This window comes from Hipposideros armiger, unplaced genomic scaffold (genome assembly GCF_001890085.2).
Source record: "Hipposideros armiger isolate ML-2016 unplaced genomic scaffold, ASM189008v1 scaffold_67, whole genome shotgun sequence".
NCBI classification, from domain to species: domain Eukaryota; kingdom Metazoa; phylum Chordata; class Mammalia; order Chiroptera; family Hipposideridae; genus Hipposideros; species Hipposideros armiger.
Window position 1 is genome coordinate 871665 of NW_017731417.1, and position 22617 is coordinate 894281.

At 40.6% G+C, this 22617-nt stretch overlaps 1 long non-coding RNA gene across 2 annotated transcripts in view; it reads right to left on the bottom strand.

The window, feature by feature from the left end:
• LOC109382651 (uncharacterized) overlaps positions 1-22332 on the bottom strand; it is a 229038-nt gene extending 206706 nt beyond the window's left edge. For both annotated transcript variants that reach the window (XR_002123955.1, XR_002123954.1), the window contains exon 1: positions 22106-22332. This is a non-coding gene — a long non-coding RNA (uncharacterized LOC109382651). The remainder of the gene's footprint in view (positions 1-22105) is intronic.
• Between the last annotated feature and the right edge of the window lie 285 nt (positions 22333-22617).

Here is a 22617-nt window from a genome sequence, read left to right on the forward strand (position 1 = left end):
AAAGACCCACATCATGGAATGGCTATATGCTGGTTATTCCTGATCTGAGCAAATGTGCAAGGGAGATTTTTACTTTCTCCCCAATCATTTTTATGTTAGAGGCCTAAAGTCTGCTGGTCTCCATTCTCAGAACATCCCCCATGTCAAATAATCTTCCCGAGAGCAGATTTTTTTTAAGTGAAATAAAAAGTCTACAGAAAAATTTCAAGGAGAAGAAAAAAAAAACAAGATAGCTATGAGAACACTTGAGAACAGAACAATGCACCCCTATGCTGACTGCAAATGTAATGCCTTCAAAAGAGCCGCTACCAACAGCTGGGGCATCCTGATTTAGAATAATGTTTATTCTAATGATTTCATTTCATTTTAATTGTCATGCATTCACAGCAATCTGTTTGCTCTGAACCAGGTTAGACACCCTCCCAGCTAGAGAGGACACTCGAATCACCAGAGAACCAAAAAAAGGAATAAACCAGAAAAATCCTCGAAGCCTTCTTTCCCCTAGCTGGCCTCCAATATATTGCAATCAGAAGATAGGAAGCAAACACTGTGTTTGGGCTCCTGCCACAGTGCTCAGTAGCAGGCATCAGTAGAACCCTTAGTAGCTTCCTCAAGCACCTCGAAGGGGTTCTTTCACCCAGCTCTGCCTTCACTGCCTTCACATCAGGTCCTGTCAATCACTCCTGGGAGGACCTCCTCCATTGGAATTTTCAGTATTAAACCAAGCAGTTGGCAATCCCAAGAAGAAAATTCCTCCTTTAAGAGCAAAACAACTACAGCAGTAGCAAACATTGTCTCTCTACCACCAGCTAATGCCTGCCCACTCCCAGCTTATCATTTTCAAAATTTCCTCCTGTTCTTGTATCTCTCCACTTTTCCTCGGTTCCATTTTTTTTGAAGGGTACTCCTAAAAATATACAACCCAAGTACTGTCTGGATTCTCCATGAAATTCAAATGAGATTACTTTCTTCCCTCCCCATCCAGCAAAACCTCTTACAACACAGATAAAATGGGGCCCGTGTTGGCATGCTGTGATGCTCAAGGAAGATGCAATCTGAACATGTAAAGAGCATTAAGAAGCTATTTAAGTCAAAGCCTTGAAGAGTAAAAAACATGGTTTACGTTTTCACGACAGACATAGGGTAAATTCCTAAATATCCTCTCTGTGCATCTATCTCCTCCAAATCTTCCCAGCAGCTGTGCAACAATTTCTTACCCAGAAATTTTTTTTTCCAGATTTGCTCTGCTGCTCTTCCTAATAGGGATACATCTAGTCTTTCTCGGCCACTTTTAATTCTGCTGCTTTAGATGTCTACCCTGCTGGGCCAAAAGGAGCCATAGCCAGGCAGTTGGCTGGGCGTCCAAGGACTCAGCCCCATAAAGAAGCAGAGGAGCAGGAGGCTTGAACAGTTCTTCAACAGCAGTGGATAGTGGGTAGTGCTGTCCCTGCCACGGGCAGATACGAGAGGCCCAACTCATCTGAACCTGTCCTGGTTTCTTTCCATATCCCCAATCTCGTTCTCTCCCTTCTTTCTTTCCTCCCTCCCTGCCCCCACTGCTCTCCTTTCCTTCCTCCCTTCCTCCCTTCCTTTCCCCTCCCTTTTGTCCCTCCTTCCTTTCTCTCCATCTTTCCTTCCCTCTTCTCTCTACCCCTAACCACCCCTCTTCTGTTCTTTTTTCCTTCCCTCCCACTTCATCTGTTACCTCTTCCTTCCCTCTTTCCCTCCTTCCCTTCCATTTTTCTTTTTTCCCCACCCATAAATCATCAAATATTACCGCAGGAAGACTCCTTAGAATCTTCTGGGGCAACTCCTCATTGTACTGAAGAATAACCTGAGGCCCAAGGGGGATGTTTGTTCATGGTCCCCCAACCAGCCATCTCTGGCAGAGCAGGGGCTGGAGACCTGGGCTCAGTCCGTTCTCTTAGACCACACCGCCTTACAGAAAGAAACGGCAGCAAATCAGTTTTGTGTCAGGAATTATTTGCAATCTAAGTTCTCAGGGATAATCTGGAATTTGCACACATGCAGCCATTCATCCTAAATGTTCTACAACTGTATTAGTATGCAATGAAAATCAAGTTCAGATTAATAGCCCTCAGGTACTATAAATGTTCAAGGGCAAAGCCAAAACCTGTTTATGGTTCCTATAATGCCCTTGCTTTTAAAAAGTGTCTTTACTAAGCATTGAATTAAATATAGTTTTCTGCTTAAATTTTAGTGAACTGGAAAAGTCAACTAAAAAAAATATCCTTTCCTTAAGTATCCTGGTTTGTTGAGAGTTCTTCAGGTAATGACGCTATAATCACTTTAAGAAATAGTTCTCCCTCCCACAGCCACTGCCCAGGTTACAAAGAAGCCACACTTGCCTGACCCACAGGAGACCAGGGTTGCCTCCATCCCTCCAAGCCACTTCATTTGCATTACTTACTGAGTGTCCAGAAGCTTTAAAACTCAAATTAGATACGACTGGACCTAACCACAGCTCCAGCTCCCTCCACCTCTCTCAACACTCTCAGCGAACTCTCCACAAGCATCACCTACATGGACAGAAATAGCACATCCTTATTAAAGTATCCATGATTCTCTGCCACCTCCAATGCCCAACTTAGTCCACTTCACAACCTACCTGGTATGAGAAGGAGTGGCCATTTTGAAATCAAAGCAGAACTTCAGACATTGATCTCTTCACAAAGCTTCAAGAGAATTACTTTTGGGGGCCGGCCGAGTGGCGCGTTGGTTAAGAACTGGCTTGGGACGCCAGAGGGCCCCGGTTCGGATCCCACATATGAGGTCCAATGACACTGCCCTCTACAGCTAACATGCTGAACAACAGCTCAACCTGGAGCTGAGCTACCATGAGTCGCTGGTGATGGTGTAGGCTGCAGCCCCTGCTGCAGTGGGTTGCCATGGGCTACCGTGTGTAGCCAGCAACCAGCGTGAGTGGCCAGCAGCCACTGTGAGCGGCCGTCCAGAAGCCAGCGATTGATCTGCATCACCCGGGAAGAGAGCAATGATGGTGCCAACTTGGGCCAGTGAAGCAAAGTCCTCCACAACTAGACTGAAGAACAAAAGGACAGCAACTTGTCTGTTCCCCTTCCCCCAATTCCCCAATAAAAATCTTAAAAAAAAAAAAAAAGAATTACTTTTGGAAAAAGAGAGGTAATGGGTCAAAGAGCCAGAAAGGGAACGGAAGCCTATGTGAATTATTAAAAACTGCATGATTCTGCAACTGTTCCCTCAGGGCAACGTTCAGAGTTTCCTGGAGTATGATAGGCATTTTGGTCCCCATTTCTGAATGACATGGTGCTGTCAAGCCCACTGCAGCTGGAATCTCTGACCATATGGGCAGCAGACAAGAGGGCATTCGGTCCTGGGGACACAGCAGCTTCGGGCACGGTAGACTATTCAGTTAGTTCCACTGAAACACTTCTGTTCCCTCCATCTGCGTCAAAGGGGGTCTGGCTCACACTCTTCCACCGTGATGTGGAGAGCACTACTCTGTATGTGTGTGTGCCTCAATTCTCTCACTGTAAAATGGGGATATAATCATAAAACTTACCCAAAGGATTACTGTGAGGATTAAATGGAGCCCCTAGCATGTACTATATGAGTGTGGGCAGTTATGTCTATTATTACCTGCCCTCAATTATTAACATCACTGCTATGTGCTGCCCTGAACAGATCTTTCATTCCTAAGCTTGTAAGGAGTTTAAAGAAAGTTCCAGACAAGTGAAGTTTTAGCCTCTTCCTCCCTCCCTCCATGTCTCCTTCCTGTTCTTCCTCCCTCTCCCTCTTTCTCTCCTATTTTTCTCCTTCTTTTTAATGGATTTAGGTGAAATGACTTTCCATTTCCCCAATGGTTTGAACTCTTAAAGGCTTCAATCTATACACATGAGTTGCCCTATCTCCCCTTTCAATAACAACATCCTGAGCAAGACCTAATTCCTTGAAGGTGTCAGGACAACAGTTCCTTGAAGGTCATGTTGGAGTTCAATGCAATGGGAAGAAAGGTCAAAGGAAGAAAGCCAAGGTCTGAGAAACATGGCTTATGTCTGAGGCTCTTGGTCATAAGCCTCTATCTCACCGTGGATGATTTAAACTGACTCCAGGAAGGGCTCCTAGTTGGTAAAGGAGGAAATAGTTAGCCCATGTAATAGAATACCAGGTAGCCATTAAAAAAGTATGCTGTGAAATAAAATTGGCTGACAAATTAGTTGATACATATTAGTATTTGGAAGGATCTGTCCATGTGAGGTAAATATAAAATGTAGGACACAAATATGCAAGCAGAAAAACACTGGATTCATCAAAATAGGAACATGGCTATCTCTGGATAATGGAATCATGCCTACATGCATGCATTTCCTAAATTTTCTGTGTTAAAAGTTCTGAAATTATTTTAAAAAATAGCAATGCAGCACTTCCTTCCACCATATTGAAGCACACACACAAATGTGGCCAGCAAGATGTCACCCTACTGAGGGCACAGGTACTTGGTATCATCCTCTGTTTTCTCTGCCAAATGAGGATGGGCCCGGTGTAGTCTGCCTCCCTGAGCTCAACAATAAGCTGAAGGAAGTAGGATCCAATCAGGTGAGATAAAGTTTAACTTGCCAAACTGCCAGTAAGGGCCCAGAGCGTCCACTCTCATCCTCCTGGGATAAATCTGGAGGTTGTAATTCATGCTTGTGCCATCAGTGGAAAGTGTCAAGTTCTCCCAAGGCAGCTCTCGTGGCTGGCTTCAGGCCACCAAAGTTTAGATATAATGCCATCTGAAATTCTAAGAAGTGATGGGGTGGTCTTCAACTATTTCATTAAGGGAATTCAAACCTAGCTCCTTCTTGCAAAGAAGGACCAGTAGTTACTAGCAAATCTGAGAAGAGAAGCCTTGCTGGGGCCAGGCTCCTTGAGAACTGAGGCAAGCAGTCACAAGCCTAAAGTGAAATATTAGAAAGTAGTCTCACGAAGGCATTTGAACAGAATGAAAAGAAAGACAGGACATGGGAGCACCAGTCATCCCACTTGAAGGCCTTTGCTTTAAAGGGGACATGTGCTGGTTGAGAGCATCAGCTTTGGGGTAAGGCAGGCAGGGTGTGAGTCTCTGGGGTCACTATTTACTGGCAATGTGGACAGTAATGTAACTATCTCATTAATATCATTAAGAATGTAAAAGAAAACATTTCCATATTAAAAAGCTTAGTAACATGTCTGGTCCATATTCAGTGGTTCGTATTTGGTTACTGTTACTACCCTATAAATTAGTACTACTATTACTTTAAGGAAGGCACTAAGTTAGGCATTGAATTAGGCATTGTGTGGAACATATAAAAAATAAATAAGATAGCGTTTCAACCTAAAAAGTATGATAATCCAGCTAGATGTTGCCTTCTCTCCTCTCCTCTTTTTCTCTCTCCTCTCTCTCTGTCTCTCTGCCTCTCTTTCTGTGTATTGATAGGTAGACAGATGATAATGATGATTGATGAAAGATAGATAGATAGATAGATAGATAATATAGATAGATGATATAGGTAGATGATAGAGATAGAGATAGATACAGATATAGATATAGATATAAATATAGATATAGATACACATATACATACATACATAAACACATACATCAGGCCTATTAGATGATACACACACAAGTGTGTGTGTATGTGTTGAAAAAGAAAAGCAAAACAATAGAGAAGCAGATAGAAAAAGCTCTGGGGAAAAGATAGTGGTTAAGTTTTTTTTCCAAAAAAAACAGGTTAAAGAATTAGTGATATTTCTCTAGCTGTTTGACCATGGTGTCTCCTCCCAGTTTCTCAGCCCCAACTTTACTCCTGTGCACATCAAGCAGTCAAATGACAAAACCCTCTAAGAAAAATGACCAAATATCATTTCCTACCGCCCATGCTTTGTGCCCTAAGGAAGTGTTTGAACTGCCCCCCATGAAAACAAAGAAGCAAACCAAGATAAATCTAGGCGTAAGTAAAGTTTAGGGGATCAAAAGGGAGATGTGGCTAGAACTGTCAACACTCAAGAGATGGATAAAAGCTTTAAGATGAGGGAGGGGAAACAAATGCAAGAAATATCTGCAAGAAAACAAAAAGGAAAGAAAAAGATGAGGTAAGTGACAATAAAACAAAAGCAATCTTGGAAAGATTTTACTTCCAAGAAAGAAAATAAATATTTCAGCCACAATGTTTTATAGTCTCAAGAAAATTATAGAAACGTGTACTCTGTAAAATCAGATGAAAGGAAATAACAAAACAGCTTCAAAAGAAAGGAAGAAGGAATTCATACAGAATTGCTGCAAAAAAAGCCCTGAATGAGCACTGCAGGGGAAAAACAAAAAGTGGCACTGGCTTTCAAAAATCACCCGCAGTAAAAACAAAATGGAAAAATTCAAAGTACTCAGAAGAAGCTGGTCTACATGGGGAACCCAGTAGAGATGCCATATATAGCTATCCGGCCGTAAAGAGAACGGAGCAGACAGTGCACACACAATATGCAAAGACATGATGGAAGAGCATGTTCCTGAACTGAAATAACTCATCAATGCAGATTCAATGGGATCATCAGGTCCTACCTAACACTACAAACATTGAAGAGTACGCCTTCATTTTGAATGAGTTATTAAAATTCCTAAAGTAGCCCCAGATTTCTTCAAATGTAGGTGCCAGAAAACAATAGAGCAAGTCCACTAAATTCTGGGAAAATAAAGGAACATGTGATCCAAGGACTTTCACCAAATTAGTTTTTACTCTTTGTGACAACAACAGAAAAAAGTTCTCAAATATGCAGGAATTCAGAAAGCATAATTAATATGTATCCTTCTTAAAATAGCACTACCTAAGTGCTGTCAAGATAAAAATTAAAATAAATAAATCACAAATGGACACATTTTTGTATGAAAAGATCTTTGAAAATTTAATCTAGATAGACTATTTTTGATTATTGTCATAAGACAATAAAAATATCTTAATTGTTCAAACAAGAAACATTTTATTATAGTTTTGTACTACAGTGCTATATTACAGTTTATCATATATAGCATTTTACTTTTATTATAGTATTTATTAAAGGCCATTATAGTTTATTACAGTTTTATTATAGGTCATTATAAGCATTTATTATTCTAATTATAATGAACTATAATAAAAACCTGAGTCTACCAATAAAAAACAGAAAGTAAAAAGGGGTAGCATGTATGTTGTGAGTCATTGAAAGTGAACTAATTTCCTCATCTGTCATGGAAGGAGTCAATAGTACATTGACTTGGGGACATTTAGAGTCCCTGTACTGCCTGGGGACATTTAGAGTCACTCATCTACCTATTACTCTCAGGTAGGTTGAAAAAAACAAGGGAGGGGTTACTTTTCATGGGCATGGACAGTGCTCAGTACATAACAAGTGCTGACTATGAAGTGAAATACTGACAGCATATGGCTATCCGGTAAGCACATTTACTCCATAATAGTGTATTCAAATTTTTAAATGTACGTGACTTCTTCAGAGAAGAGTTTTGTCACTTTCATACTTTCGAAGAAATCAGTGACTCTAAAATGACTGAGGGCCACTGGTCTAGCACTTTCCTCCCCCCAGACACTGCATTAGTAATCTCAGGTGGCATTCTCTCTTTGGCCCGCCACATCCCACCGTTGACTTATATTTAGCTGAATTCAACCCAAACCCCAATTTATTTTCCCCACAATACGCTTTTAGTGTAGATCATTTTTGTTTATTTGTCTATCCTGGCGATGAGTGAGTAACCTTGTCCATTAGGCTGAGTTGGATGCATCATTAAACAGAGAAAAAGAGAAAACAGGTAGTGAAAAGTCAATAGTTGGTAATATTTATGACATCCCTCAGAGAGTGAACAAAAGAATGATGATTCTGGCATCACGTCTCTAGTCTTAACCCTATGACTCATTCTTTGGAAGACTTTGGTGAGTTATGTCTTCCAGCTACTTTTCTGTGCAGAAAAACCCAGCAGGAGGTAACAGGTACACAAAAGCGTCTTGGCTTTTTCCAGCCCCACTGCTACTGCTGTTGTGATCCTGGCCCCTGGGCTGCGTCTTCCACGCTGTCTGATCTCTCATGGAATCGGTGCCCAGAGCAGGGGCTCAGTAAGCCCTCATTTTCCTGGAACATTTGAATGAAGAGCTACTTTGAAATTCACCTTTACTATAATAATATTAAGCTCCTTGAAAACCAGTATTTTGAGAACTGCACGACCCTAAAACTTCTAATTCACTCACGCCTGCCAGCCCAGTTAAGGTGATCATTGGGTTTAAAGTTAATGAAATCATACTTTGTAGTTTTGCGATTTCAAACCAGCCTCCCTTACTTTCAAAAGGACATACCACATGTAGGAAGGGGGTTCTTTAAGACTTGACGCCTTCTCACCTCCTTTCTGCCATTAACTGGCTTTATCATCTTGGTGAGCCAGGTGTCATCTGTGACATGCTATCTGGGCGTGTCTCCCCGCAGCAGGGCTGCTGTGACAAGGACCATTGTAAGCCTGCTTCTGAGCTCAGAAGGCCACAGGTCTGTGACTGATGACAAAGTCTGCCCCAGACCAGGTATCTAAAGAAACCCTCATCCCAAACTCTCTGAAAGAGCCCAGTACTTAGAATAACAATGATTCGTTTTATATGGTAATTTGTATTGAGTGACTGCTGAATGCCAGCATCCTCGTGCTCACAGCAATTCTACCAGTTAAGTACTATTATGATCCCCATTTTACTGGTGAGAGCACTAAGGCTCAGAGAGGTTTCACAGCTACAGCTCCTTGAATAGTAACCCAGCTGAGCTCAGCCCCGAAACACATTCTTGATCCTTGATCAGAATGCCTTCCTTAAATAACAGAAGGGCCCATCATCTCTCTCCAGTGGTGGAGTGGATAGAGGAGGTAACCTCGGTGAGTTGAAGCCTCCCCATAGGGACCATCCCATCTAAGAGCAGCTCTCTGCTGCTCTCTAGTGGCCATTTGCCGCACTGATTTTCCTGGCACATAGATGGGCTTCATTGCACGGCTAGGGGCAGTTGGCTGAACGCATAATAGCTATTAAGTATATACACACCAAAATAAGATACAAGAAAGTATTTCTTCTTCCTCTCTCATCACTATTAAGTTATTCAATGTTTTTGTCGCTTTTTTTTTTCATTTTAAGAAAAGCAGTTGTTTGAGGAGCTAATTAAGTTTGCCCTTCCACATCCATTAGACCGTTGAGATGACTCAAATCTTCTTGCCCCGTCATCTTCACTTTCCATTTCCTGTTACCTAGGCTCCATATTTCACCTTAGCCTGTCACTTCCCTAGCTCTCTCTTGGCCCACTCACATGCTGATTGGCGTACCTGCAATCTCCCCAGTTGCTCTTTTCATAGTGGTATTAGACCATATCTAATAGTACCACATAATCCCCTGTTCTGATTTAAATACAAACGAACACAGGAATGTGTAATAATAATGACTATCTTTGATCTCTTCCAAAAAGTTCAAAAATTCTGTAGCATTAAAGGAAATGAAAACAACTAGAGAGAATAGAATAGTGACCTATCGTAAATGACAAGAGGTATCAAATTGATGAATGGGTACTGGAAACAATGGGTCACTTTCAACTCTATTCAAGGATAGATGGTAAGAAATGTATCACCTGTAATTCATTTCTTGTACCCAGATGTCTAGTGATTTTTTTTGACTAATGAGTAATAGGTTCCCTAAAGGTAAATATTAATCGATTATTATAATCATTAACTAAATATATTTCAGCTTTTACAGAGACCTTTGAATATGCACTGCGGCCTTGTTAAAAGTCGTCTTTTTACCCCCAAACACCTTGGAGATATTTCTGCTTTTTCTAAAACAGGTATTTCATTTACTTCACTGATATCTTTAGATTCTTTAAGTTAACTTTTCTTTTCACTGTCTCCCTGGAAACAGTGTTGTCTCAGTATAGAACTAAGTAAGAGAAGAAACAAAGAACATAAAATTCCCCAACTTTTCTGTGGTGGGAGGGCGTGAAGCAGAATACAGAGCGGGGATTAGAAATCTCAAATGCTCAGACTATGGATGAGAGGATTGTTGGAGCTGCTCTTTAGCAAGTCAGGGCAGTTAAGGAAAAAATGGTGGTGTAAAGATGACATAATAGTCTGTAAATAAGCAGTCAAATTCAACTTGGATACCTGACACATGGGTGACAGGTATGATTTTTAAAGTTCTAGAAAGTTCTCAGGTCCAAACAAAATCCGTCTTCTTGCTTCATGCTAATTCCTGAAATTATATGAGACCATGGCTAAGCTTTTTCTAATGCATGACCCTTTATAATAAGCACATTTCAAACTCTCCTTTAATATTATTTAAAAGTTAAAATTGAATTAAATAACACATAAAAGCGATGACCCAGCTCTATAATAAATAAGTCATAATCAATATCCTAGACTCACTTTCTGAGATTGGTCCTCCCAGGAATAGACTCTGAAGCAGAGATTTATATGCAGGAAGTTTATCGAAGGGTATTTCAGGATCACCCTTCAGGTGTATTGGGAGGGGCAATGAAAAAAGCAACACTGGGCAGACAGGGAATTTGAACTGCAATGCAGGTGTGACAAAGGCCTCTGTCAATTCCACAGGGAGCACTGGAACTGAGATGGATCTTCAAAATTGTCCTGAATGAAGGCACGAAGCCTGGGCCTTCATACCCTGGCATCGAAAGTCACTGGGTAAAGGCTATGCCTGGGGAAGGAGTATAGAACCTTGGGCAAAATGGTTCCTTTACTCTCGGAACAATTCCTGGGACACAACTGTGGGCTGTCAGCAGTAAGTGGCCACTCTTAAAGGGAGGAGCTGGACCGGGTTCCAGGGTATCTATTCTGCTCATCCATCAGGTTAGCATCCTCCCCCTTGTGGCAGGAAGTAAGAGGGGCCCAGGTAGCAGTCCGCCAGCTACATTCCTTCTAACTATCATTACTGCCATTCTACCCTCTAAAATCTCAAAGCACAAAGGTAGTTTCTCGAACCAAACTCACACAGTGCTCCAGAGGCAGAGTCAAGATGGAAGTCAAGTCACCAAATTTTCTTCCATGCTTTCAGCAGAAGATAAAAACCCAACCCTCCTTAGTCCATCACCTTAGCCTATCAATAAACCCCAATGAATGCCCATTAATCCGACACCTCAGAGCAGGCATTGTAGTTTGCAATTACAAAAAGCCACTTGATCATCTGCGACCACTCTTCCACCATAATTCTTCCCCAGACTTAACATTCTGGAAGTAAGAGTGATTTCAGTAGGAATGCAGATTCATTCTTCATGGACCCTCAAGCCCTAAATGTTCCAGGAGACTCACTACAAAGACAGGCCACTTGGAAGATTAGGCTCTCCTGATAGGGTATGGTGCCGATATCCTACAGATGCCAGAAAGTGGTTACAGCTCTCATAGCTTCATCTCCTACCCTGCTCACGGAGGGCTTGTCATGTGCTCTTGAAACAGAGAGGTCGGGGGCCCAGTTTTCTTCTATTGAGGGGTTTGTGCAGACATTTTATATTCTGAAATCCACCTCACAGAAACACAACAGCTTCCATTTTCCACCTCATCTCTTAACCCCTCTGAATTCTGTTGTGCCTATCTCTTCATCGGAAACTTCCAATCCGATTAGCTAACAGAAATTACATTTATGATGTCCAAGGCGCTTTTCTCCATCTATGAACAGTAAGCCAACAGGTAGGTGAAGGATGTGTGTGTGTGTGTGTGTGTGTGTGTGTGTGTGTGAGAGAGAGAGAGAGAGAGAGAGAGAGAGAGAGAGAGAGAGAGAGAGAGAGAATGGCAAGTTTCTGAGCCAGTTAATAGGATTTTAATAGACCAGCCCTTGCTTTGCATGTCGACATTTGCCGAGATTCCACCCCCTCATTTTGAGCCTCAGCTAAAATGTTCTATTCAGAAAAACACAGAAACAGTTTTCAGTAACTCTCAGCAGGGAGCAGAAAATCTGGAACCTTGTTTACACCTCTCACAGAGCTAGCTGCCTGATGCTTCCCTAATTTAAAGCCTAGGAATCAAATTTATTTAAAACTCATTAGGGGCAAGAGAAAACAATGCTTCCTCCCTTTCACCATCCCATGTTGATGATTGGGCCACTTTGCTTCTAGGCAGAGGACCTGTGGAACAAGCCAGAACAATTTGCTTCTTGGTTCAAGTTCAGGCTTTGCCAAGAGAAGACAGAAAATCATTACCAGCTGAGAAAAGTTTAGTTATTTATAGAAAATGATTAGAAGTCCTCTACCCTGGTCCCATGGTCAGCTGTCCACAGTCCCCAAATCACCCTCACAATTTACACTTTTGTCGGCAGAGAGTATTAAACTGTCAGAACACGCCTTTCACCCTGTCACAGTGGAGGTGACTAAAAACACTTGGAGTTCAGTGTGACTGTGGAAAAGACCTTGAGAATTGAGAGCATATGCAGAACGGATTTGACGTTGATGCTTCCTCCCCAGTAGGAACTGGAAGAGAGTGTTAAATGTGGAAGTGCCACATAGAGGCCATTTTGACATTTTTAAAGAAGGCAATGAATTCTGGGAAATTAGTCTTTTCTGCTCTCTCTTTGGCACAGATACACTTCTTCCATTTTTCCCAAGTATAATCTTTCAGGAATGCTGGTCTTTGAATCCCTACACACAAGCCTTCCCTTTCTCATCCTCATGCACAGCATCCTTGGCAACTGAATTTTTACCCTTGCCCAGCTCAAATCTTGCCCCTTCCTTCACTGCCAAGACCACCATGATTTTTTTCCCTTTTCTGATTTCCCACCAGAGTTTTCATATTTAGCACAGACATTAATACCTAGGTCCACCCTCTTATGTGTATGTTGTTTCCTTGTCCTGGCAGCCGTTGCTTGGGTGTCTAGCACTCTGGCATCATGAATGTGATTTAATGGGTATGTCCACTTCAGATGCTCCTGCCTTGCTCTACTGGTTCTCCTCTGCTCTCATTCTCTCTGTGCCATTGCTTCTGCTACTTCATGGAATCGGTTCTCCAGCATCCCTCGGTATATGTCTTGGCTTCTTCCATATCCTACTGTGCTGGCTCCTTTGCACATTTCTTGTTTTTTTAATTAAAGTTTATTGGGGTGATAATTGTTAGCGAAGTTGTATAGATTTAAGGTGTATGATTCTGTAATACATCATCTATATATCACATTGTGTGTTCACCACCCAGAGTCAGTTCTCCTTCCATGGCCATATATTTGACCCCCTTTACCATCATCTGCCACCTCCCTCCCCCCTCACCTTCTGGTAACCACTAAACTATTGTCTGTATCTATGAAAAGATGAAATAATGCCATTTGTGACAACATAGGTGGATCTTGAGATTATAATGCTAAGCGAAATAAGTCAGATAGAAAAAGTAGAGAACCATACGATTTCACTGATTTGTGGGATACAAAACTGAAAACAACAAAAGAACAACAAATGAAGAAAGAAAACTCACAGGCACATTTCATATTGACATTCACAAAGAGAAACAACAGGTAGGGACACAGTGGTCATTTCCCCACCGAGAGCTCACACTGGCCAGAGCTTTCATACCAGCCCCCACTAAGACCACATTTGTCCTTCATTGCTTTCATCCTTATCCCAGTTAGCCGTAGCCAGGATGTCAGGGTCATGTGGTGCTAAAAGTGGTACCCTATGTGTAAGGAACCACTCAGACAGGGGTGAGAGCATGGTGAGGATTTGGCATCTCTGAAGTCCCCAAAGCCATGTCCATAATTCGAGCCCCTTCTGAATCCCCCCAATGTACACAACATGGCATATGGAAGTGGTACATCATTTAAAGTCATTTTTTTTAACTTTACTGGCTACTCATTTTGTGGTAGATAACTCGATACCTACCTCCATTACCAGCAAGTTAAATATCTTCCAATTTTTTTGTAAGAGTGTTATATCTCAATATTTCTCTTTTCTATCATTTTTCCCTTTCCTTTCTGAAACTAAAGTCCTTGCTTCATTCAAAACCTAACTCAAATTGAGTGTCTTTAGGATATATTTCTTGGTTAAATATTTTGGGTCAGTCATGAAGACTGTCAGTTTGGTGAAGGCACAATTTTTTTTTCCAGTGCTTGTATAACTTCTGGAGTGCCTAGTGACATGGCTGCCACATAGAAGGGGCTAAATGGCTGTTGAATTGCATTAAATTCCATAACAACATTATGGAATCTGAGCATAGGAAAGAACCATAGAAACTATATGGTTCAATATTTAATTCAGTATCACACCTGAAAAATGGCCGTTCGGGCCCCCCAAAAAAACAATTCCAATGACAGGTAGGTCAACCCTCAGCAGAAAGGCGTTCTGCACATTGAGCCAAAAATTCACCTTCCTGTCCACTCATTTGTCTTAATTCTAACTAAGGTTCAACACAGAAAAAGCCTAATTTTATTTTCCACATAAAAATCTGTTAAATATTTAAATATAGCAATTTAGCATTTCCCAAGGGCTTTTCCCAGGCTAAATATGCAAAATTAGCTGATTCAGGGATTTTTTTGGGTATGATTTTGTTTTAATATAATCGGGCATCATCAATTATAGTAGTAATATTAATTGGGAACCCTCCATCATTCCATTCATTCCTCATATGACAGTTTAAACAAATTTTTTTTAATCCACAGAAGCTTCCTCTGGAAGCACCTTGCGATATTCATTCCAAGAAGTAAACCTAAGCCCCCACATCCAGCAGGACTATGTAATAAGTCAGTGATCTCGTGAGCCAAACAAAATAATGAATAAAGATTATTTTAGGTTGACATCAGCATTGCTTGCCCTCCTTGGTGACTTCACATGTCTGGGTTGTGCTGTATCTACCATGTTCACCATGGAATTCTCTGTTCCTAGCACCTTTGTATTCCTCCAACTTGTTGACTGGCACTGAATAGCTTTTAAGCAAAAATATATGCCTAATGAATGACTCACAGCCAATTCTGACATTTAGCCCTTTGTCACAGGATACTCTTGTAAGCCTAAGATACTTTATCCTCTGTTTTTACTTTTAACTAACTTTAACCATGTTGTGTTTCATTCTGTTAGGTTTGGTTCATGATGCCAGCCTAACAAAATAATTTGGAATTGTGCGTCAGTCACCTAAAGTTTTAGCTCTTCCTTCTAACATAGCATATTTTATCATGAAGCCAGGTATGTCTTCCATGAAGCCCCCGGATTAAATATTAAACAGGAGACTCACTACAAAGACAGGCTACTTGGAAGATTAGGCTCTCCTGATAGGTTATGGTGCCAACATCCTACAGAGCCAACAACAAAGTTTCTGGCATATCACTTGACCCATGCCACCATAATCCGGAAATCAAACTCTCTGAGTAAAATATCTGAACCGATCCAAATCTATCAAACTTACCATCTAGCCTACTTTTCTCCTTTTCCACAAAAGAAGATAAAATAATTTGTCAAATGCTGTCCTGAAGCCAAGGTGTTATGGAATATATTAGCTGTACGTTCTCTCTCAAGTTCCTTTAAAGCAGGAATTTCTCTATGGAAATGTAAAGATTGTTTTACCTAGAAAGACTTTCCCATCTCTACAACCCTAGGATAAATCATATCCATAGAGAACATCGTATTTTACGTGTCTAGGGTGCTTTTAAAGCCACATCAACCACTTACTGAGTGCCTGATAAATATAAAGGACTTTGCCCAGTGTGGATTATGCAGTATCTTGTGAAACACCTTTCGTTACGACCTCATTCATGGGGGTATTTTTATCTGCATTTTAGAGCCCAGGAAATAAAGGCTCAGAAATGCTAAATAATTAATTTTTCCAAGTTCTTCTATGCAATAATATATTTTCTCATGTGACTTACGTTATCACCATGGCCAGCGACACAATTTGTGGAGTCTGGTGAAAAATTAAAACATAGGGCCCCTTGGTAGGGACTGAATGTTGGTTCCCCCCAAAGTTCATATGTTGAAATACTAACTGCAAAAGTAACAGGAGTAGGAGGTGGGCACCTCTGGGTGGTAAAAGGTCATGAGGGCTCTGCCTTCTTTAATAGGATTAATGTTCTTATAAAAGATGCCCTAGAGAGCTCTCTCATCCTTTCTGCCATGTGAGGACACAGCAAGAAGACATCATCTATGAACCAGGAAGAGAGTCCTCACCAGGCACCAAATCTGCAGGTGCCTTGATATCAGACTTTCCAGCCCCCTAAATTGTGAGAAACAAATTTATGTTGTTTATAAGCCATTTAGCCTATGGAATTCCATTATAGCAACCCAAATGGACTAAGACACCATTTGTTCAAAAAGGCAGGAAGAGGAGTAAGTGCTGTAAAATGTACTAAAATATAAGGTTTTCCGTCTCTTCCACAGCCGCTCCTCAACCTGCCATACTCAGTTATTTGCTGTGTATTGTCACTCTCAGTAATGGGAAGTGAAAAATTTATCTACAGCACGAATTTTACCGTTCATTTTTATATTATGCAATGCCAGTGTTAAGTGCAAATATAAATGCATTTAATTCATATGTGAAGTCACAAAAAATTATGCAATCTGTATTCAGTAACTCATTCATGTATATGTATTTCATTCTTACCACAATAGTGGAAATTCTACATAAAACAAACGTCACTGTTTTTATTTTATTTCTAGATGCCTACATGGTCTACCAGCACATGGGTCTACCTTTGGCTGACTGATGAGTAAGGAAGGACTGAAAGGCAAAAGAACTACGAGTTGTCCTAGCTTTCCCTTTCCTTCTATGTCTTCATTTTCAGTGTAAGTGGTTGGCTAAGACAGGGAAGAAACATGGTGAGAATGGATATGATATGGTTCCCTGATCCTCAGTGTTCCTTAGAATGTCATTGCCTTCATTCTGCTTTCAAAGCAAGTTCTGGTTCAAAGGCAGTGCATAGCCACTCTGAGCCGTTACTCAATTGTTAATATAATTAACTTGTGCTCCCTTTGGGTCTCACTGAACTCCCCCACATTGTGGGTCCACTGGAATGCTACATTCACAAACACAATGTGCAAAAAGGGTGGTAAGGCACAGCAGGCAGACATATAGTGTGTATTGCCTCTGCTTGCACACATGCTCCGTTGGTTCATTAGACCTCATACACAAAACACTAGTTCAAAGATAAAATCATTAAGAATTCCAAGACATCACCAGCAGAGCAATACGCCAAATGCTGGACCCCCTGATGGAGAGGCCCTGTGTGATCACGTAGATCAGACATCCATGAAGCTCATGCCTCAGTTTCCTTGCACTTGCTGTTCCCTCTGCCTAGAAAGCCTTTTCAAGCCATGTTTATATGCTCTACTCCTTTTCTTCATTCAGGCAGTGTCAACTCTTCAGGCTTTCCCTGAGTGCCCTATGCAATGCCTCCCCACCCCCACCCCCACTCCCACCATCATTTCGTCAGAGTACTCTATATTATTTTCTTCATGCCGCGTAGAGGCATCTGAATGCATCTTACGTATGTGTTTCCTTGTTCACTGCCTGACTCTTCCCCTAGAATGGTGGCTCCAGGAGAGCCATGCCATTGTCTAATATGGTCACTATCTGATCCAGCTCCTGAAAGCTCCCCTGGCACAGGGTAGGTGCTCAATGCACATGATGGAATGCATGCTCAAAAGAATGCATTACTGTGCTGATGCACATGCCTAGACCACACCTCATGGTTTCTTCTCAACAAATATTAATTAAATGATAAATGTGCATAAGACAATGCATTTAGTAGCATTCAAGTTCCTTGCAAAGAGAGAATATGCAAAAGAATTAACTAGGACATCGGTGATAAGATAAATTACTTAAAACAGATATGTGGGAAAGGCCACATTTCTCCTCCACTCTCGCTCATTTCCCTTTTCCTTTTCTTGAAGTAAAACCATAATATTAAGCTGGTAGCAGCCTGGCTGTTGCCATAACAACAGACTTTGCAGATGCAAACTTTCAGCTGAGATGAAACCACATGATGGAGAAAGAATTGTGTGGCCAAGGCCTATTGGAAATAATTACAAAGGTGACAGAGGAAAGAATTAACCAAGTAAATTGGTTTTGAACAAATGCATCTTCTTAGGAAGATAAGGAAATAGAAGATAAAGTTGAATCACACCTAAAAATATATATCTGTGGTGGAAAGTCACACAAAGTCAAAAAAAATTTTTTTCCCCATTTTGTGAGGAAATAAAGTCAAATATAAGCTGATCTGGAAGAAATAGCACCCTTCAGACTGCACTTAGGTCACTTCTAATTCAAGTTAAAACTGAATTGGCCTGGCTTTGCCTGCATTTCAATATATTTTTATGCAATTGAAGGGTTCTTGAAAATTGTGGGTAAATCAAATATCTAAATATCAAATTGGAATCCAAGTGCACTGGATGGTTTGGTTTTTAAAGGAACTTTGGGAAAATCCTTCTGTAAAGAAAATAGTTCCTTTGTTATAGGACTAGGCATTTCTTCCTATGTAGATATTACAAGTTTTTATGTGATAGACATTCCTAAAGACAAATTCTCTCAGTGACCAAAGCAGCATAGTTAACTGATTATTTTCAAACGGCATCATCTTTCTGGGTCTCAGCTTGTCCACATGAAGATGGGAACCTGATGATTTGCCAGTCACCACCCTCACTAATTGAACATCTTTGGTTGTTTTTTAAAGTTCTCTGATTTCATTTCTTAAAGAGCACACATGAATCAAATACCGTGATGGCTGTCCAATCAGCTGTTTGTTTTCCCTCAAACATTCCTCCTCCCCTGCATACCTTCTTTATCAGTCAAACATAGACTTTACGTTTGTTCCTTTTGGATCATGTAGGACTTTTGATTTCTGCTATTTGGGGACTTTGTTTCCTTGTTTAAACCCAGAAAATCAAACAACAATAATAAAAATATTAGTGAAACCAAGATGAACTCCTTAGGCCAGAAAAACAAAGGCAGAAATACACAAGTGGGATTACATCAACCTAAAAAGCTTTTGCACAGGGAAGGAAACCATCAACAACATGAAAAGGCAACCTACTGAATGGGAGAAGATATTTACAAATGATATGTCCAATAAGAGTTTAATATCCAAAATATTTAAAAAACACATACAACTCAACATCAAAAAAACAATCCGATTAAAAAATGGGCAGGGGACCTTAATAGACATTTCTCCAAAGAAGACATGCATATAGCCAATAGACACATGAAATGATGTTCAACATCATTAATCATCAGGGAAATGCAAATCAAAACCACAGTGGGATATCACCTTACACCTGTCAGGATGGCTATTATCAAAAAGACAACAAATAAATGTTGCAAGGCTGTAGAGAAAAGGGGACCTTCATGCACTGTGGTGGGATTGTAAATTTGTGCCACCACTATGGAAAGCAGTATGGAGGGTCCTCAAAAAATAAAAAAATAGAACTACCATATGATCCAGCAATTCCAGTTCTGGGTATTTATCTGAAGAAAATGAAAACACTAATTCAAAAAGATATATGCACCCTTATATTCATTGCAACAATATTTACAATAGCAAAGATATAAAAGCAACCTAGGTCTACATCAATAGATGGATGGATAAAAGAGAAAGAGAGAGAGAGAGAGAGAGAGAGAGAGAGAGAGAGAGAGAGAGAGAGAGAGAGAGAGGGAGAAATGTATACACATTTTAAGATAGGAAAAAACTGTATTAATATATACTGATAATAAAATATGAATACAAGTCATGTTCGACTTCTACAATTACAAGAGATGCTCAAAGTGGTTATCATCAGTATCCAGACACTTCTGATTACAGCTAACTACTGTTTGAGCAACATTGACCAAAGTGTTAACATCTCTTAAAACCTGTATACATTTTTTTGGTACCCCGGTAGATAGATGATATAGATGTAGATATAGGTATTGTTATATCGATATATATAGATATATAGATAGATACAGATATAGATATAGATATAGATGATGTAGATATAGATATAGATAAGATACACACACACACACACACACACACACAAGGTCAGGCAATTAAGTTCAAGAGCTTTCCACTGTGTAAGTGCATATGTACATTTATACAGTGGAATACTAGCCATAAAAAATAATTAAATCTTACCATTTATAACAACATAGATGGACTTACAGGGTACTATGCTAAATGAAATAAATCAGACAGAAAGACAAATAACATGATTTCATGTATATGTGGAATCTAAAACACAAAACAAATGAACAGAAAAATAAAACAGAAAGACTCATAGATACAGAAAACAAATTGATAGTCACCACAAAGAAGGAGGGTGGGGGAATAGGTGACAACGGTGACCAGGTTAATAGGTACATACTTCCAGTTATAAAATAAATAAGCCACGGGGATGTAAAGTACAGCATAGGGAATGTAGTCAATAATATTGCAGTAACTTAGTATGTTAGCAAATGGTTACTAGACTCATCATGATGATCACTTCCTGAGGTGTATAAATGTTGAATCACTATGTTCTGCACCTGAAAATAATATAATATTGTATGTCAACTATACTTTAATTTTAAAAAAAGAAAAAAATGCCTATCTAAAGTCCAAAAATAAATCCCTAAATAAACAAAGATGAATTCTTCTCTAGGCATCATTACAGGGTTTTTGGAGAAATAAAATTATGGAAATATAATAAACACATAACCACCTAGGGCCTCTGTATTAATCAATGTCTGTTTGGACAAGACTTCAATTAAAGAAGAAGCAACTCACACATACGTGTATCCAAACAGTGACTTGTTTGTTCTTTTGTCTGCTTCCAGGAAGGGTCATTGCTTAGGTCAGCAGCAGAACAATTATAAATCCCTGTATGCATTTATATTATATTAAGTTGACTTTGCCAAATTCTAAAGTGATAGTGCAGGATGATTCCCATTTTCATGAAAAATTCAAGGTTTATCTGTGTATGTGTCCTATTATTCAAATACCTCTTCCCTTCTTACTGTACCTTATTAGTTTTATACCAGTCATCTAGAAAGGTATATCCTGAACCCTAACTTGCTTTCAATCCAACAGCTATTTACTTGGTTTTAGCAGTGTGCTTGGCACCAGGGATAAGACAGAAAGAGTTCCAGGAGCCTACAGTCTCATAGGAAAAAGAAGTCAGGCTCAGGCATGCTGACGTGGAGTTAAACAATGGTGGATACCACCGAAGACGGTGGAGTAGGCTATGAGTCAGAAATCTGAATTTCAGAAAATGATGGAGATGAGAGTGGTGGGGAGACCTAGGAGGCGGAAGAACCTGAGCTGGATCTTAAAGAATGAGAAGAATGTGGCCAGCCAAAGAGGAATGGGAAAAAATATTCCCATTGAGGAGACGCGTAAGAAGAAAAACCCAATTCTACTCACCGTCCACCATCTCAGGGTACTGCTGAATATCCTACGGAATACCCAGCACTAGTAAGGGCTCATTACCTCTCTTGTCTGCCTAGTCTAGTGTGTCCTTCTGCTACGCTGCGTTCTCCCAGGCTCCTCTTTGTCAGCATATCCTCCGCCCTGCCTCGTAACGGTCAGCAACAAAGCTTTGGCCCTGTCATTTCCACGCCCAAAACCCTTCAGTGGCTCCAACACTCCAAAAGAACTAAACAACTCCATAAGCTAGATTTATAACCAACAGCAAATATTTTCTTCCTTTTTTTTTTTTTTCCCTCTCGCTCTGTTTCATATCTTACATGGCAGAGCACTGGAGACATCCATCATTCCCTTTCTCTCTTTTCAAATTCCCAAATGCTTTCTCAAACACTCAGTCCAGTCCAACATCGTGCCCTTTCTTCCCATCTGTCTACAGTTATAACCTTCCACCCAGGAGTCGATCTCTACCCTTCCCAATGCAACTCCAGGTCGTCTTCCAGAACTTTCCAAACTGCCTTCCCCACCCATTAGCCTGATTGGCACAACCAAAGCAGGCAAAAGCACCCAAAATCTCCCTTAGACAGTGAGCGAGTAGAAAGGCTATGTATGCACTTTACATTTTTCTGTTGAAGATATTATCTCATTAAATATCCCCAAGAGCCTTTTCATGTACACTCACTTATTACAGATAAACACTTGCCCCAGGCCCAAGTTAAGAATGGAAGTAGGGCTTGTACCTCTGGTCTGTTTGCCTTTAGAGCTCAAGGTCCCATCCGTGACAGTGCACTGTCTCCTTTTGTGCCTTGCAGAAAATAGATGTCCACAATTCCTTCAAGAACAAAAATGCTATAGAGGCCTGGTTGTTCCAAGACTATCGAGCAGCACGTGCACTGAACAGTTATGTGGATTTTTCAGCATAATCGTGGGGCTGGCAGACAAGGAGGGAGGAAGCCCAGGAGTCCTGCCTTTCTTTGCAGCCTCCTCAGATGACTTGAACAGCTTTAGAAGCTTTTCACTTAAGGAAATTAGAGGCTTAATACCAGCAGCACTGAATGTTTCTTAAGAGCTTGTCGCCCTCGAATCTGAGCAGCTGTGTGCAAATTAATCAGTGATTTGCAGGCTACACAGAGCCGAGCTTGGGGAAACAGCTGGGCATATTTATAAAAGTTTGTCAGGGATGTACCAGCATGTTCAGAGATACCTTCTTCCTTAAGTGTCATTTTGCTGGCAAAGAAAAGGAGAAAGCGAG